Here is a 17,505-nt window from a genome sequence, read left to right as displayed (position 1 = left end):
GATTTAATATTTAAAAATGAAAATTTCACCATCTTGCACTTAAAGCGGATGGTGGGGGAATGGATGATGGGCCCGATCAAGATCTCATGGTTCCGTCGTCCCGGGCCATCGTGATCCCTGGTCTACTTAGTCAGAGGAGGTAGTCGACCCAACCTGACAGAAGGATCCTTGTCGGCAGCCATGGGTTGCTTCGTCCAAGGGTACCTTGTAGACCGGGGTTGGATGTTTGTCTAAGGGGACAAATTTGAATCCACCTTAACTAGCAGAGAGCTTTGTGCCCTATCGATTATATCCTATTGATTCATATCTCAAGAATTTGATGCCAATAAGGAGCGTATTGGCTCTGCCATAACCGGTATTTCGTGGTGCCATTTGGCGGCAAAACCACTCGGTTCAGAGGGCCCCGGGTCGTCGTAACCATTTATCCTGCGGTGCCATTTGACGGTAGACCGCCGGTTAGAGCACACGTACCACGTCCTTACTGGCAGGAGATTGTTTTGAGAATGGATCCTAGTGATATTTTCGACTAGGCATTTGGCTCTTTGTGAGCTGAAGTTATATTTGAATTTGTCAACCTCGGCAAATTGTTGCGGAGAGTGGATGGATTTTGCTTTAAGTGTGTTGATGGATTTATTTCATTTTTAAATATTTTGGATTTTTGTGGAGATTTTGGCTTTTGTGGAGTTTTAGATTTTGATAGGCATTTGGGTGGAGTTTGAAAGACATTTGAAATGTACTTTGGATATTTGGGAGAGATTTAAAAATATTTGGGAACCCCTCCGGTTGAGATCTGCATTCAACACGGCCATCATCGGGGTGTTTGGGGTCATTTCCCTTTTGTTGATTGAACCCTGTCAACTCGACCAAGTTGTTGCTCGAGGATCGGGTTTCTCGTAGGCTTTATACCTTTGTTTATGAATTTTCTTGATTTTAGGCCTTGAAGGCCGAATACGAATGCATTAAAATAAATATTCCAATCACATTCGTAACCGTATATTTATTCAATATCTCGAACCCTGTCTACTCCTATTTATCTACTTAGGAGGATCGGGTTTCGTAGGCTTCATGCCTTTGTTTATGAATTTTCTTAATTTTTTAGGTCTTGAAGGCCTAAAAAGAATGTATTTAAACAAATACACCGGTCGCTACAACCGTGTATTTTGTTAGATAGTTCGAATCTTGTCGACTTCTATTGATCCGTATAGAAGGATCGGATTTGAACTTAAATTCACTTGTCAACCCGCGTAGCATCCATAGGCATCACGTGTGTAATAATAACACGCTCGCTAGGGCCCATGCAGGTTGAGATTGTATTTACCCCTTGTGTACATATGTGTATACAAACTACGGTGCACGTGTAGGGGTATTTTGAAATATTTGTAGTTGTGCATGTATTTGTCATTTGAATGCACAGCATTTCCTTGAAAAGCTTATACACGCCTTCTGTCTGCTTTCATAAGTGTTGCAGATCTGGTGACGTGGCGTTATAGATTGTACACGCCTTCTGTCTGCTTTCATAAGTGTTGCAGATTCGGTGGCGTTGGATTTTGATGTTGACTCCCCCTTTCTCAATCACCAGGGGAAGGTTTTTCTGAACTTTGGAGTCAATGACTACTGATTTGGGGAGAACTCCTTTTGGGATCTTCGGTGTAATGGACTTGTTATTTTCGGTGTTTGTGAGCACCCGAACTGTTCTCTTCTTAATTATAGAACTAGAAAGAGACTTTGGAACACCATGAAGTTTGGTTCTAATTTGTTCAAACATTTCCTCCCTTCTACCAGGGGGAGTCCTTTTTGTATATAGAGACGCCCTTGTACTCGGCATACTTGGAGATTTTAGTCACCACTGTCGTAGGTGATATCTATACTTGTGTCCACAATGATTCGTTGTTCTTTCAATACACTGTTGTTATCCACAAGTGATTTGTATTCATTTGTAGGGATCTGTTGTACTTGCTACGACCCCCTAGCGGTATTTGTAGGAGAGCCCTTGCTTTTGTATTGAAACCACCTTTCACCAATCTCAGGTGGTTTGATTGTACTTGTTTGTAGTGGGCGGATCCTCCATAATTGGTCTCCCGTATCGCCATCTCAATCAACAGGCATTGTAGGGAATGTCGTAGGAGTTCGTTGCATTCATCTTTCGTGTGCATCGAGATTTCATCTCCTACTTGCAACTTGTTGTAAGCTTGGACGACTGTGTACTTAGATCTTGATTTGTTCATTCATCCAAAGCCCATTTCTATGTATTCCATTGAACCCAAGTTCAAGGTTCAACTCATGCTTTAGTCTTGTGTGTTGTTCTTGAAAGTTCAAGTTCTTCATTTGCATGCCATTTATGTTTGAAGATTTTCTGGCACTAGTCCTTTGCTTACATCAAACATTTATATTCATTTGAGAACTTGGGACTTTCACATCTTTAAGAGCATTAAGATCTGATTCCTTGCAATTCATATTGAGTTTAAGTGTAGTTCAAAGTTTTGAATTCAAGTCCAGCTCTTTGTGGTCCACATTAAGATCTTCATAGCTCATTTGCAAGTTTAGGTTCTATTAGTTTTGTTGAGTTCAAGTTTGAATGCATCATTTCAAGTGATCAGATCCATAGATCCCTGAATTCAACCCGGTCTGAGTTCTGAGTGCAAGTCCAAGTTGATTTTGGTTCAGGATCTTCTGAAGTTCTTGCAAGTTCAGCTGAATATTCAAATTGATTTGCATTTGATTCCAATTTGATTTTATCTCATTTGAAATTGATCCTTATTAATCATTTGAGTTTTGTTCAGATTTAAGTCCACAAGTCCTCTGTTCATCGTACAGGTCCCTGCTCGTTTCAGTTCAATTTCTGCGTATTTTTGTTCGAGTACAGGTCCTCTGTATTGCTGCCCAAGAAGGTCTTCAAATTGTTCATTTCAGTGAAAATTTCGGCAGCACCCCGACATATCTCCCGTTTGGGGGAAAATGGGGGAGCTGGGCCTTCCCACCACGCTACTAGAGCGTGTATGGTAGGTGTCCTCAGACACCGCGGCCGTAGTAATTTTCATCCCACCACGCTACAAGAGCGTGTATGGGGCCTTCAGTAGTACCCGTACAGCAGAACAGCAGTGACTCCCCACCACGCTACAAGAGCGTGTATAGGGCTCTCCCACCTCGTCGTATGCTTCGCACCGGGCTCCCTCCTACCTTTCTACAAGAGCGCGTATAGGTGGTTCCCCGGTCCGCTGCAAAAGCCGAGAATAGGATTTGGAACATCATACCTTTCGTAGCAGTCGTCGGCGGTGTTGGTGTCGAGGTCGAGGACCGTCCCCACCACGCTACAAGAGCGTGTATAGGGCTTTTATAATTAATTAAAATTAATTCTAATTAAAATTTATTATAATTATTTATAATAATTTAATTAAAATTAAATATAATTAATTATAATAATTATAATTAATTAAAAATTATAATTGTAATTAATTAAAATTAATTAAAATAATTAATTAAAACCAAAAAAAACATTTCTCCCTCCCCACTCTCTGTTCTACTCGGGAGATTTACAGGATTTGGCCGAGAGGCGCGTGAAAGGGAGAAAGTTACCTTCACATACAGTGAGCTCCCGTTGTTGGTTCCGAACAAAATGTTGCAACTTCCGATCCTACAGGCAGGGAATGTCGTAGAAGATGCGTAGTCGACCGGCCACGAATGGAGCGGAGAAGCACGCGTGTGGGAGAAAGGTTTCCTATACAGCCCGCGAGCTCCCTGTGCTCCTTCCGATCAAACTGTCGTAACTTCCGTCCGGCAAGGAGGGGACGAGTCGAAGGAGCGAAGCTGGACGTCCACGGAGGAATCGAAGAAGCGGCCTGGGAACAGCGAGCGGGCTCTCCCTTGCTTCCGATCAAGATGTTGTAACTTTCGTTTCGACCGGAAGGGACAGTCGTCGAAGAGGCGAAGTCGGACGGACGAAGAGCGAGGGAATGAGAGGAAGAGATCGAGAGAAGGAATGAGAGCGAGACGTCGTCGTGAGAACCTTATGCAGAGATCGTGGGAAAATAAATGAGATCGTGCTGAATTCGGCGCTCGAACGTGGCCAGACAGGTACGATTTTTTTTTGGTATGCTATTAACAGGTCAACATTGTATTAGATTTGAATTATGTTAAAAAAGGTAGGGGTAGACATAAAAAGACTTGGTTATAAAAAATTAGAAATGACATTTTTTTTTAGATTTAAATGAGAATTTGACTCTTAACAGGACATAATGGAGAAAAAGGATTCATGAAGCCAACCCCATGTAGTGGGATAAAGAATTGATGTTGTTGTTGTTGTTGTTGGGCTCCAAAAAATTATGCTGAAACCATACTAAGAGATTTTGTGTTCCAAGTCAAATTTTAAAAAGTCAAATTAAATAGAAGATAAGATTTACTCGTAGATTCCGCCCTCATTTTACGAGAATGTTATGATCCGGTTCCATGTTTTTCATAGGCACAAGCTCTTATAGTCAAAACTTTCGATTAAGGCTAATAGCTAAAAGTAAATGCTTAACATACAATAATAGCAAATTGATTTATGATTGAAAATTTATTACTTTAAACTTAAAGAGAATAGTGTGAGGAATAATGACAAATCTAATCAAGATCATATGTTTTAATAGTCATGGGGGTCATAGATCCTAATCTATTTAGTCAAAAGAGTTAATTGCCCTAACCTGACCAAAGAATTCTTGTTGGCAACCACAAATTGCTCATCTAAAGGAATCTGATAAGCTAAAGGTTGATATTTATTTAAGAGGATAGATTTAAGTCAATCTTACTTAATATAAGGCTTTGTGCCAATCAAATATATCATATAAATTATTACTCAAAAGTTGTTTAGCTATTGGCAAACTTAAGGGCTTTAGCCGTAATCATAATTTAATTGTATCATTTTATAGCAAAATTATCCAGTCAGAAGGCCCAGATCATTCAAATTAACCTGTCATGTTATTTAGAGATAAAACCAACGATAATAATGCACATTCTATATCCTTACTAGTGAGAGATCATTTGAAAAAGAATCGCATCGATGCGCTCAACAAAAAAAGCTAAAAAAATTTAGATCTCATCAATAGATTATCCATGAGCCATTCCAAATATAATTTATGAATTTCACTTGATCAATAGAAACCCACATCCCAATTCCCAACCTTAGTTTGTTCTAGTCAAAATTGACCTCCACTTCTAGAGCAAAATTGGCTCATCAAATAATTTCCTATCCTTACCAAACTCTCAAGAATTATAGTACATCCTCACCTACAAACCAAATACAAGTTTTCTTGATTTAGAAATATGTGGAGGAAAAACCATTAGAAAGAATATTGAATTTCTATTATGAATAGATTGTAGAGAAGTGTTGGCCTCACATCCAAACACATTCACTTCATCCCCTACTTGAGTTTAATCCACTAAATTAAGCCTAACTCTTCTAAATCACACTTTAGAAGACTCCATTATTCACCAATTGATAGCATCAATGATCTAAGCCCACCATCCAACACCACATTAATTATTGCTCCTATATGGAAAAAATAGCGGGTGTCAACATGTGTGCCAAGCTAAGCAAATGGCGTCATGGTACACTACGTCGTGCCATTCGTCATGGTGTAAGTTATTTTGCATCATTGACATGTGTGATTGAGATCATAATGAATTCATCAAATACATTCGAAAATTCTTCCAAATGTACTCTCCTAAGCACATGAGCTCACTCAAGTAAATCAATAGCTTCCTCTAGACAAGTTGGCGACTTCTTCCAATCAAGTAGGTGACTTCCTACAGCTTAGTCAGTCACTTCCTTTAGTCAAGTCGGTGACTTCCTGCAACTAAGTCAGCGACTTGAATCATTCAAGTCGATGAATTCATCAAATCAATGACTTTGTGGGCTCCGAAAATTCGGCCCCGGCCTCCCCGCCGTCACTTTTCTTTTTATTCGGCGAGGGAGTTTTAACGGAATAAGTTTCAGGGTAAATTTTGGAAGGCAGATGGGTTTGTAGATAAGACACTACTCAGAGATTTCGCCATCATTTTACGAGAACTTTATGATCTGAGTTCTGGTTTCCTATAGGCACAAGCCTCTATAGTTAATTACCCCTCCCGATCACGAGAGAGAATTTTTGATTAAGGTTAGTCATCAATCAGATACGTAGAGATACGCATTATCTGGCATATAGTAACAGCATGGGTTTGAATTTGGAAATTGGGTTAGAATTTGGGCATTGGGAAGAGTTTGAAATTTAAAATGTAAAATTTCACCATCTTACACTTAAAACGGATGGTGGGGGAATGGATGATGGACTCGATCAAGATCCCATGGTTCCGTCGTCCCGGGCCATCGTGATCCCTAGTCTACTAAGTCAGAGGAGGTAGTCGACCCAACCTGACAGAAGAATCCTTGTCGGCAGTCATGGGTTGCTTCGTCCAAGGGGACATTATAGACCTGGGATGAATGTTTGTCTAAGGGGACAAATTTGAATCAACCTTAGCTGACAGAGGGCTTTGTGCCCTATCGATCATGTCCTACTGATACATATCTCAAGGATTTGATGCCCATAAGGAGTGTATTGGCTCTAGCCATAACCGGTATTTCGTGGTGTCATTTCGCGGCAAAACCACTCGATTCAGAGGGCCCCGGAATGTCATAACCGTTTATCCTGCGGTGTCATTTGGCGGCAGACCGCTGGTTCGAGGAGACATACCACGTCCTTACTGGCAGGAGATTATTTGAGAATGGATCCTAGTGATATTTTCGACTAGGCATTTAGCTCTTTTGTGAGCTGAAGTAGATTTTAATTTGTCCACCCCGGCAAACTGTTGCGGAGGTTGCTTTCAGTGATTGATGGATTGATTTCAATTTAAATATCTTGGAATTTTGATTTGATTTTGAGTTTCTGGCGTAGTTGGGTGGAGTTTAAAAACATTTGTGAACCCCTCCGGTTGAGATAAACATTCAACAATGCCATCATCAGGGTGTTTGGGGTCATTTCCATTTGATTGAACCTTGTCGACTCGACCAAACAGTTGATCGAGGATCGGGTTTCTTGTAGGCTTTGTGCCTTTGTTCATGAATTTTCTTTATTGAAGGACTTAAAGGCCTAATATGAATGTATAAAATAAATATTCCGGTTGACTTCGTGACCGCATATTTATCCGATGGTTTGAACATTGTCTACTTATATTTACATGCTTGGGAGGATCGGGTTTCGTGCCATTGTTAGTGAATTCATATCGTAATAGACCTTGAAGGCCTAATATGAATGTATTAAAACAAATACATGAAATAACTAGATGGATAAGATGGGGGGTGAATTGTGAAAACTTTATAGCAATAATTAATACCTAAGCAGAAGTTCTAATTTTTTTGATGATTTTAAATTTTTTTAACATGAAAATTTAAACAACTTCTAAGGCAAACAATTGAACTCAACGTGCAACGGTTTAATCTTTTTCTTTCACAAGTATTCACCAAGCAAATATTATGAAAATAAAAAAGCACGCAAGAATAAAAAGCGATGAGGAAAAAGCACACCGAAATTTTTACAGTGGTTCGGTCAAACCATGACCTACGTCCACTCCCCGGAGTCCTCCGCTCCTGGAATTTCACTACAAACTATAGCTCTCCTTTTGCCCCCCTCGGCAAGGTGGAGAAGCCCTTACAATACTCCCTTTTACCAACCCAGTATGGCGGAGTGCCAAGCGCTGTTTTCACCCTGCTGGTGACGGCAGAGAACCTTCTCGTTTTTCTCCTTCCTAGAGAAGGCAGAGTTCCTTCGAGGTCACGAATGTAGAAGAGTCACCCCCTTAGAGAGCCTCCCACAAGTTCTTCCCGGGCCACAGGAGGAGCAAGATGCAACAAGATCGGAGCAATTGTGTGATCTCCCTCACACCTCTTCTCCCTCACCAAGCTCACCTTCTCCTTCCTCTCTCAAACCCACAAAACTTCTCAAGCGATCTCCCAAGGATTTTCTCTCTAATCACGTTCTCCTCTTCTGTCTCTCTCCCACACACTCAGGTCGTACAGTACGAAATAAATTCGTACAGTACGATCACCAGAGAAGAAAAATCTTCATTTTTACTTTTAAAACCCTCTCCCTTTGTGTGTGTGCATGGTTGCTCAGACTTACATGTAGTTTGTGGCCAGACTCAAGAAAATAAAAAATAAAATAAATAACAAAATACATTGTCAAACTCATACTCCTAATATAACCATTCTTGAGTCTTCCTGTCGTCCTGAGTAGCTTGTGGTCTTCCTGAAATGTTAGTACTCACGGACAATAACCAAAAATAAATAATATTCAATGAATAGTAAATCAGATGACATTATTTGTCATCATCAAAATCTAAAACTCGGGGTCATGGGTCGCAACAATCTCCCCCTTTTGATGATGTTAAATAATGTTGTTGAAAGCAAGTTTGAAATACATTTTTTTTGTTTTTTTTTAAGGAAATGCAATAAAAAGGAAAATGCAGTACGAGATAAAAAGAAATGCATTTAACCATAGAACAAACAACAACAACCTTCTCCCCCTTTTGACAGCACCAAAAAGAGGAGCAAACATTAAGAAAGAAAAAAAAAATAACTACAATGCAAAGATAATTTAAAACAGAGGATCCTAATCAGTTGGTGGTGGAGGTGGGTTTGGTTGAAAATACTGAAGGAGAGCGTCAAATCGATGATCAATAGCGGTGAAGCGTTCCCTAAACCATTGCATGTCAGTCTCGTGTTGCTGATGTTGCTCTTGAATGTGAGTATCGAGACAAGTCTGAAGTTGGTCGAAGCATTCGACCAAATCATCGTGAGGGTGTGCTGGTGCAGGTGCTCGGGGTGCTGCATGTCGTCGTGGACGTGCTTGAGCTGCTGTTGGGGCATCTTCTCCTTCTTCTTCATCAAAGACGAGTTCTTCAGGCTCATATCCCCGATTGAAAAGAATACGGAAAGAGGCGTCCGTATAATAGATTAGAAGATTATCGGGTTTACTAGGATAGGTCAATTGATATTTATTTTGGAGGATATATCCTATAAGGTGACCAAGAGCTAGATTTTGTTTTCGTCGAGTAGTAGGGAGGCGAACGAAAGTCATATGGCGAATGTAGTAAATAATCAAATCGGCCTCATCGAATTTGATATTGGTCATGATAAGATAGGTAGCGACGGATAAAGTCGGGGTCATGTTGATCTGGTCGTCAGCTTTAGGTATTATGGAGGTTTTAAGGACATGTTGAATAATTCTAGAGTTTCGAGTGAGTGATTGGACGAGAGGCTGGTGTTGATAGAATGCGGCGTTCCTAAGGACTTGATTAACCTCACTCCAGTCAAAGTCGTTCATGAGAAAGTTACGAACCATAAGCCCTTCAGTAGATAGCCCAATGTATTGGGCGATGTCAGCTTTGGTAATTTTGATATTTTGACGACAAACAAAGGAGTGGAAAGTGAGGTTGTCGACGGTGTAGGTTAGATTTGCTAGGAATTCTAAAATTAAGTTCAGAGTTGTAGGGGAAGGCCAGGGTGAGAAGGAACTGGAGGGTGGTGGAAGCAAAGAGGTTCAGTACCTCGAAATTCAGAGCATCCTGATTGAGCAGTCTGTATGGTATAATTTTGCAGGCTTTGAACTTGTGGTATGCATCCTCATTATCTGCATTCAAGAACCGAGCGTTGTGGCGGCGAGAGGAAGACGAGCTTCCAACTACCAAGCGACCTCTCTTGCTGGAGCTAGACATCGTGCGGAGGCTGAGTGAAAGGTGAGAAGGAACAGGTGTAGTGAGTGAAGTGAGTTGCAAGTGAAGATATCTGCCTTTCCAGCCAATTTATAGAGTTTTTGCACAATCGTACAGTACGATCGCGTTTCGTATAGTACGATTAGTAATAAATGTTCTGACTGATCGTTTCGGGAAAAGGTGGTCAAAGCGTACAGTACGATGTATATCGTACAGTACGATCAGAAAAATATCGATCGTCCCGAGGGTCATCAGTACGACTTTTAACCAAAAGATTCGTACTATACGAACAGGTGTATCGTACAGTACGAACGACATTTATATCGTACCAGAATCTTTTATGTCGTTCTGATCTGTTTGCTGAGGTGGATCATACAGTATGAACACCAATAATGTCGTATCAAACCGAGTTATGTCGTCCTTATCCGTTCGCTGACGTGGCTCGTACAGTAAGATGTGGAGGTATCGTACCGTACGAAGCTCAATAATGTCGTACCAGACAGACTTGAATGACTTCCAGCTGTATCGTACAGTACAATGTAGATCGTATAGTACGATCAACATAGGCGAAATTTGACTATGGTTGTTTTTTGTGCAAATTTAGATGTATCGTACAGTACGATAGTGGATCGTACAGTACGATAGTGGATCATACAGTACGATGATTCAATGTCAAATTTGGTGGTTTTGTGTAGTGAGTGTGTGATGATCAGGAGCAAAAAAAAATGTTGTGTTTTGTGCTTTTTTTTGTTTTTTTTAAATGCATTAATGTCAATGACACCTAGTCTAGTTATCAAGGTGCTGAAGGTGTCAAATGCTAGAGGTTTTATGAATATGTCAGCCAATTGATCCCCTGTAGCGATGTGATGCAATTCTATATCTCCCTTAGCAACGTGATCTCTTATAAAATAGTGTCTAATGTCAATGTATTTTGTTCGAGAGTGCTGAATTGGATTCTTAGATATGCAAATTGCACTTGTGTTGTCACACATGATTGAGATGGTTCATACAGGTAAGCCAAGATCAAGAATTTGTTGTTTTAACCATAGTACTTGTGCAACGCAACTTCCTACTGCAATATATTCTGCCTCGGCTGTGGAAAGGGCTACTGAGTTTTGCTTCCTACTGGACCAAGACACTAATGATTGTCCTATGAATTAACAGGTACCAGAGGTGCTTTTTCTATCCTACATCCTACAAAATCAGAATCTAAGTACCCTAAGATTTCAAAGGAAGTGCTATGCCTAAGATACCAAATTCCTAAGTTCATGGTGCCTAGTAGATATCTAAGGATTCCCTTAACCGCAGTTAAGTGAAACTCTTTAGGATCGGCTTGAAAACGGGCATAGAGGCACACACTAAACATTATGTCCGGTCTACTGGCAGTTAGGTAAAAAAGGGATCCAATCATTCCTCTATACTTTTTTCTAATCTACTGATTTTCCACTAGGATCTTTGTCTAATTGAATTGTTGAGCTCATTAGAGTCTACATGGGTTTAGCACTATCCATTTCGTATTTTTTCAAAATATCCTTAATGTACTTTGTTTGGCTAAGAAATGTTCTTTTATCCATTTATTTTACACTAAAGCCAAGAAAGTAATTAAGTTCCCCCATCATGCTCATTTCAAACTCATTACTCATTGTTTTTGAGAATTCATCACATAAGTTTTTATCCGAAGATCTAAACAAGATGTCGTCCACGTAAATTTAAACAATGAGAATTTCTTCTTTAATTTTTTGTAAAAAGAGTGTAATCTCCAGTCATGTGTCGCGAGCAGTCACTATCCAGGTACCACATGCTCTCACTAGGTCTTTTGTGAGAGCATCCCTACAATTTCATTCAAGGATTAGATTTGGGAACCCAAGTGAGTTTGGGTTCCTCCTTATGCTCGCATGAATGAGATTTATGCATGCTATATTGTGATGGATGCAATTTAGGTCTCCATACTAAATGTGTCCTATGGTGAATTGTGCATGTGCGGGCTATGTGACCTAGCAAGCCACAAGAGAAGCACCTAACACTGGGAAATGGATTCACTAACCTATTTGGGTGGTGAATCCTCTTCCTAAAGTTGTGTGATGCATACTGTGTTGGGGGGTTGACTAGGTTGGGCTAATATGAGTGATGCAATTTCTTTTTCTAATTCTTTAATTCTTTCTTGAAAAGTGTTGCTTTGATATGTCAATCCATGAATTTCTATTTTTAACAAATGCTCACTGTGATCTACTTCTAATGCAAGTTTGTCTAATCTATGAAAAGCCTCTTCTAGTTTAACATGAGTGGTTTTCAAGGTTTCATGCGTTTCAGTTAGTTCAATATGCTTCTTATTTAATGCATCATACTCATCAAGAAGTAGCATATGATCTCTATCTAAATTAGAATTTTCCTTAAACAAGTTAGCATGCTCAGTTTGTAAAGAACTAAATTCAATATTAAGCTTGGCATGCATCTTTTTCAACTTTCTATATGAGTCATGGATATTCTCAGAAATAAGCAATAATTCTTTATAAGAAAGTTGACATACCTCATCTTGATCCGATTGATCAAAGTTATCATTAGTCATAAGACACAAATTTGTTACCTCCTCCTCTGATTCTTCTTCTGATGATTCTAAGGCAGAGTCGGCCCAAAAAACTTTTTGTGTCTTCATCTTTCCTTTCTTGTACTTGGCTTTGTCCTCGCCTTTATCCTTAGTTGGTTGGCTCTTCAAGTTGGGGCAATCAGCTCGAAGGTGACCTGGCTTCCTGCAATCAAAACAGATTACATCAGATGAAACTTTATTAGATTTCGAGCTTTTACCTTTATTCCAGCCGTTCTGATGACGCTTTTATTTTCTCTTTAAGAAGTTCTTGAACTGTCGGATCATCAATGCTATATCGTCTTCTTCCTCCCCGGCAAAGCTGTCACTTTCTGAGTTATTTGCTTTTAGTGTCACCGTTCGCTCCTTTTCACCTACATCATTTTGTTTTTGACTCACTCCTTGCTCGTATGCAATGAGTGACCCAAGGAGATTATCAATAGAATAAACGTTAAAATTTTTATATTCATGGATAGCAGTTATCTTAGCATCATAGGAACTAGGTAAGCATCTCAGAATCTTATTAACTCTCTCAAAATTTGAAATCTCTCTACCTAATGCATGCAAAGATGTCACGATTTGGGTGAACCTAGTGTACATGACAGATATTATTTCACTAGGTTTCAAACGAAAGAGTTCATAATCATGTTATAGAATGTTAAGCCTAGACTGTTTTACTTCACTTGTTCCTTCGTATGTAATGCACAGTCTATCACAAATCTCCTTACCAGTAGCACAGGTAGAAACTCTCATATAATCCTCAGACTTTAATGCACAGAAAAAGCAATTTAAACACTTACCATTCAATTGAGCTAATTCCCTATCCTCATTTACTTCATTCATTGAAAGGTAGTGGAGTTTTCACTCCATTCATAGTTTTAAATAGTGTAATATATGCATCATTGACTAACATCCACATGCGGTAATCAATAGATTGCAAAAAGGTAGATATTCTAATTTTCCAGAAATAAAATGGAATGTTATCAAAAAGAGGTGGACGGGTTATTGAATAACCCTCCGCGGTGTTACGATTACCAAAATGCGACCTGATCGTTTTTCAAGGTTTTTTAAAACTCTATTTTTAAAAGCAGGATCTGATACCAATTGAAATAACTAGATGGACAAGAGGGGGGTGAATTGTGAAAACTTTATAGCAATAATTAAAACCTAAGCAGGAGTTCTAATTTTTTTGATGATTTTAAATTTTTTTAACATGAAAATTTAAACAACTTCTAAGGCAAACAATTGAACTCAACGTGCAACAGTTTAATCTTTTTTTTTCACAAGTATTCACCAAGCAAATATTATGAAAATAAAAATGCACGCAAGAATAAAAAGCGATAAGGAAAAAGCACACCAAAATTTTTATAATGGTTCGGTTAAACCATGACCTACGTCCACTCCCCGGAGTCCTCCGCTCCGGGAATTTCACTACAAACTATAGCTCTCCTTTTGCCCCCCTCGGCAAGGTGGAGAAGCCCTTACAATACTCTCTTTTACCAACCCAGTATGGCGGAGTGCCAAGCGCTGTTTTCACCCTCCTGGTGACGGCAGAGAACCTTCTCGTTTATCTTCCTCCTGGAGAAGGCAGAGTTCCTTCGAGGTTAGGAATGTAGAAGAGTCACCCTTTAGAGAGCCTCCCACAAGTTCTTCCCGGGCCACAGGAGGAGCAAGATCGGAGCAATCGTGTGATCTCCCTCACACCTCTTCTCCCTCACCAAGCTCACCTTCTTCTTCCTCTCTCAACCCCACAAAACTTCTCAAGTGCTCTCCCAGGAATTTCCTCTCTAACCACGTTCTCCTCTTCTGTTTCTCTCCCAAAATATGACAAGTTTGACACATTAAAACGGGCTCCAAAATCCCTGAATTGCAAAGTAGCCGTTACAATCGTATAGTACGATTAGTCATCGTACAGTACGGTATGTATAAACAGGCTTCGTCCTGGTACGAACGTCTACGAACAGTTCAAAATAACTCGTACAATACGATAATAAATCGTACGATACAATCCTCAACATTACTGATCGTACAGGACGATAGCTGTGATATCAAATATCGTCTCTGTTCATTGTATTGTACGATATACATCGTCCAGTACGAATGGTCAAAATCAAGGCATCGTCCAGGACGAATTTCGGAACGATCAAATGTCGTCTCTGTTCATCATCTAGTACGATATACATCGTACTATACGATGAGGCAAAAAACAAAGGATCATCCAAAACGATCTCTGGGACGATCAAAATTCGTCTATGTTCATCGTATTGTACGACTAAGGTCGTACAGTACGATACTCAAATTTGAAATTAAGCCTTAAATTATTCCACTAATCACGGGTTAAGTTAAGTAAGTATTTAAAATAAATCATACAGTACGAAGAACTTCGTCCAGTACGAACGGCTGAGAAAACTTACTTAAGTTAATTTAACGGCTAGGGTTTTGGATTTGGAACAAATCGTACAGTACGATATAAATCGTACGGTATGAACTATTCACAGAAAATCATTTTACCAACTCAGGTCGTACAGTACGAAATAAATTCATATAGTATGATCACCAGAGAAGAGAAATCTTCATTTTTACTTTTAAAACTCTCCCTCTATATGCGTGCATGGTTGCTCAGACTTACATGCAGTTTGTAGCCAGACTTAAGAAAATAAAAAATAAAATAAATAACAAAATACATTGTCAGACTCATACTCCTAATCTAACCATTCTTGAGTCTTCCTGTCGTCCTGAGTAGTTTGTGATCTTCCTGAAATATTAGTACTCACGGACAATAACCAATAATAAATGATATTCAATGAATAGTAAATTAGACGACATTATTTGTCATCATCAAAATCTCAAACTCGGAGTCATGGGTCGCAACAATACATCGGTTGCCACAACCGTATATTTGTTTGAAGGTTCGAACCCTATGGACTCCTATAGATCCGTATAGAAGGATCGGATTCGAACTTGACTTCACTTGTCAACCTGCAAAGCATCCCTAGGTATTACGTGTGTACTAATAACACGCTCGCCGGGGTCCATGATGGTGATTTCTATATACTCCTTTAGTGTACCTATGTGTACACAATTTATAGTGCACATGCAGGAGTATTTTATCATATTTTGATTATGCGGATAATTGTCATTTGAATGCACAACATTTCATTTGAGTCAATAGACGTCTTCTGTCCGCTAGTACGAGTGTTGCGGATCTGATGGTGTGGCGTTGTAGATTGTAGACGCCTTCTGTCTGCTCACATAAGTGTTGCAGATCCGGTGGCGTGCGTCTTGATATTGACTCCCCCTTTCTCATTAATCGGGGAGGGTTTCTTTTGAACTTTAAAGTCCGCTGCTTTGAAGGGAATTTCTTTTGAGATTGTCAGTGTAATGGATTTGTTATTTCCAGTGTTTGTGGGCACCAGAACTGTTTTCTTCTCAAGTATAGAACTAAAAAGAGACTTTGAAACACTAGGAAGTTTGGTTCTAATTTGTTCAAACATTTCCTCCCTTCTGCCAGGGGGCTTCCTTTTTCGTATATCAAGTTGCCCTTATACCCGACGTACTTGAAGATTTTAATCACCGATGTCGTAGGTGATATCCGTACTTGTGCCCACAGTGGTTCGTTGTGCCTACGAGGTATCCACTTTTGTTATCCACAAGTAGGTTGTATTCATTTGCATGGGACCACTGTATCCACTACGACCTCTCGAAGGAATTTGTAGAAGACCTATTAACATCATTATCATATCCACCTTTCACCAATCTCAGGTGGTTTTGCTAATTGTACTTGTTTACAGGGGACGGTCCTCTTTCATACACCGGGCTCGCCTTGTACCCAACGTATTTGAAGATCATGATCACCACTATCGTAGGTGATATCCGTAATGTGTCCATAGTGATTCATTGTACTTACAATACACTGTAGTTATCCACAAGTATCCATTTGCAGGGGACCGCTGCATCTACTACGACCTCCTAAAATTATTTGTAGAATATTCATTGTTTCTGCATCATATCCACCCTTTCACCAATCTCGGGTGGGTTTGATGGTTGAATTTGTTTGTAGAGGACGGATCTTAGATTGCTGGTCTCCAGTATCGCCATCTCAATCAACAGGCATTCGTAGGGATTGTCATAGGTCAAGTGATCTTGTCTAATTCATGTTATCCTTCAAATTGAGTTCAATTCTGAGTTCACTCGAGTTCGAGCTGAGTGCACAAGTTCACTAGTCCCTTGTATTCAATCCAGTTCGAGCTTAAAATGCATGTTCAAGTCCTCTTACCATTTTGTCTGGCTCAAATTTGTAAGTTCTTGCAAGTTCAATTATACGTTCGAATTGATTTGTATTTGAGTTTATTTTGATTTTAGTTAATCTGAATTTGATCTTTAATTAATCATTTTGAGCTTTGTTCAAGTCCCCTACTCGTGTTCAATCAAGTTCAACGGTCCACAAGACCACAGTTCGTGTTGATGTGAGTCCCAATGCTTGTTCTTTTGAGTTCGGACAGGTTCAAGTACAGTCATGTTTTCACTCGAAATTTCGGCAGCCTCCCGGCGTTTCCCCCGTCTAGGAGAAAACTGGGCCTCCCGCCACGCTAGAAAAAAGCATGCACGGTAGGTGCCCTCTTTCGAGGATGCCGCGGCGGTAAAATCATTGTTCCCCCACCACACCAGAGAAAGGCGTGCATGGGTCTTCGTGTACCAGTTCGAAAATGAGTAATTTATATTTGACCCCTTCTCGTCGTAGGCATCACACCGGTTTCCCTTCCCACCACGCTAGAGAAAAGCGTGAATGAGAAAGTTTTTCAATGCGTTGCTAACGCCAAAAATGGAGTTTTGTGATTTCTAGCCCCGTCGCAAGTATCACAACGAACTTCCTCCTGCCACGCTAGAGAAAAGTGTGTATAGGTGATCGTTCGCCATGTGGCAAGCGCCGGAAACAAAAATCTAAGTTTAGAAATTATACCTTCGGGCCACCGGACCGGCGAATCGGTGGAGAGTCATCGGCGACTGTCGGCGGAGGACACGAAGGCCGAGGCAAGTGAAGGGCCACATTTTTTATTAATTATAATTAATTCAAAATTAATTATAACTTAATTAACATTAATTAATTCTTATAAAATATAATTAATTAACATTAATTAATAATAATTAATTTATGAATTTTGATTAATTAAAAATAATCATTATAATTAATTATATTTAATTAA

General features: G+C 39.7%; 1 protein-coding gene across 3 annotated transcripts in view; it reads right to left on the bottom strand.

Moving 5' to 3' along the window:
• The window catches only part of LOC110103359 (endoribonuclease YBEY, chloroplastic), a 98,957-nt gene that overhangs the window by 17,526 nt on the left and 63,926 nt on the right, over positions 1-17,505 (bottom strand). The gene's annotated exons all lie outside the window — the stretch shown is intronic.

Source organism: Dendrobium catenatum, unplaced genomic scaffold (genome assembly GCF_001605985.2).
Source record: "Dendrobium catenatum unplaced genomic scaffold, ASM160598v2 fragScaff_scaffold_84, whole genome shotgun sequence".
Classification (NCBI taxonomy): Eukaryota; Viridiplantae; Streptophyta; class Magnoliopsida; order Asparagales; family Orchidaceae; genus Dendrobium; species Dendrobium catenatum.
This window is presented reverse-complemented; position numbering and strand designations above follow the sequence as displayed.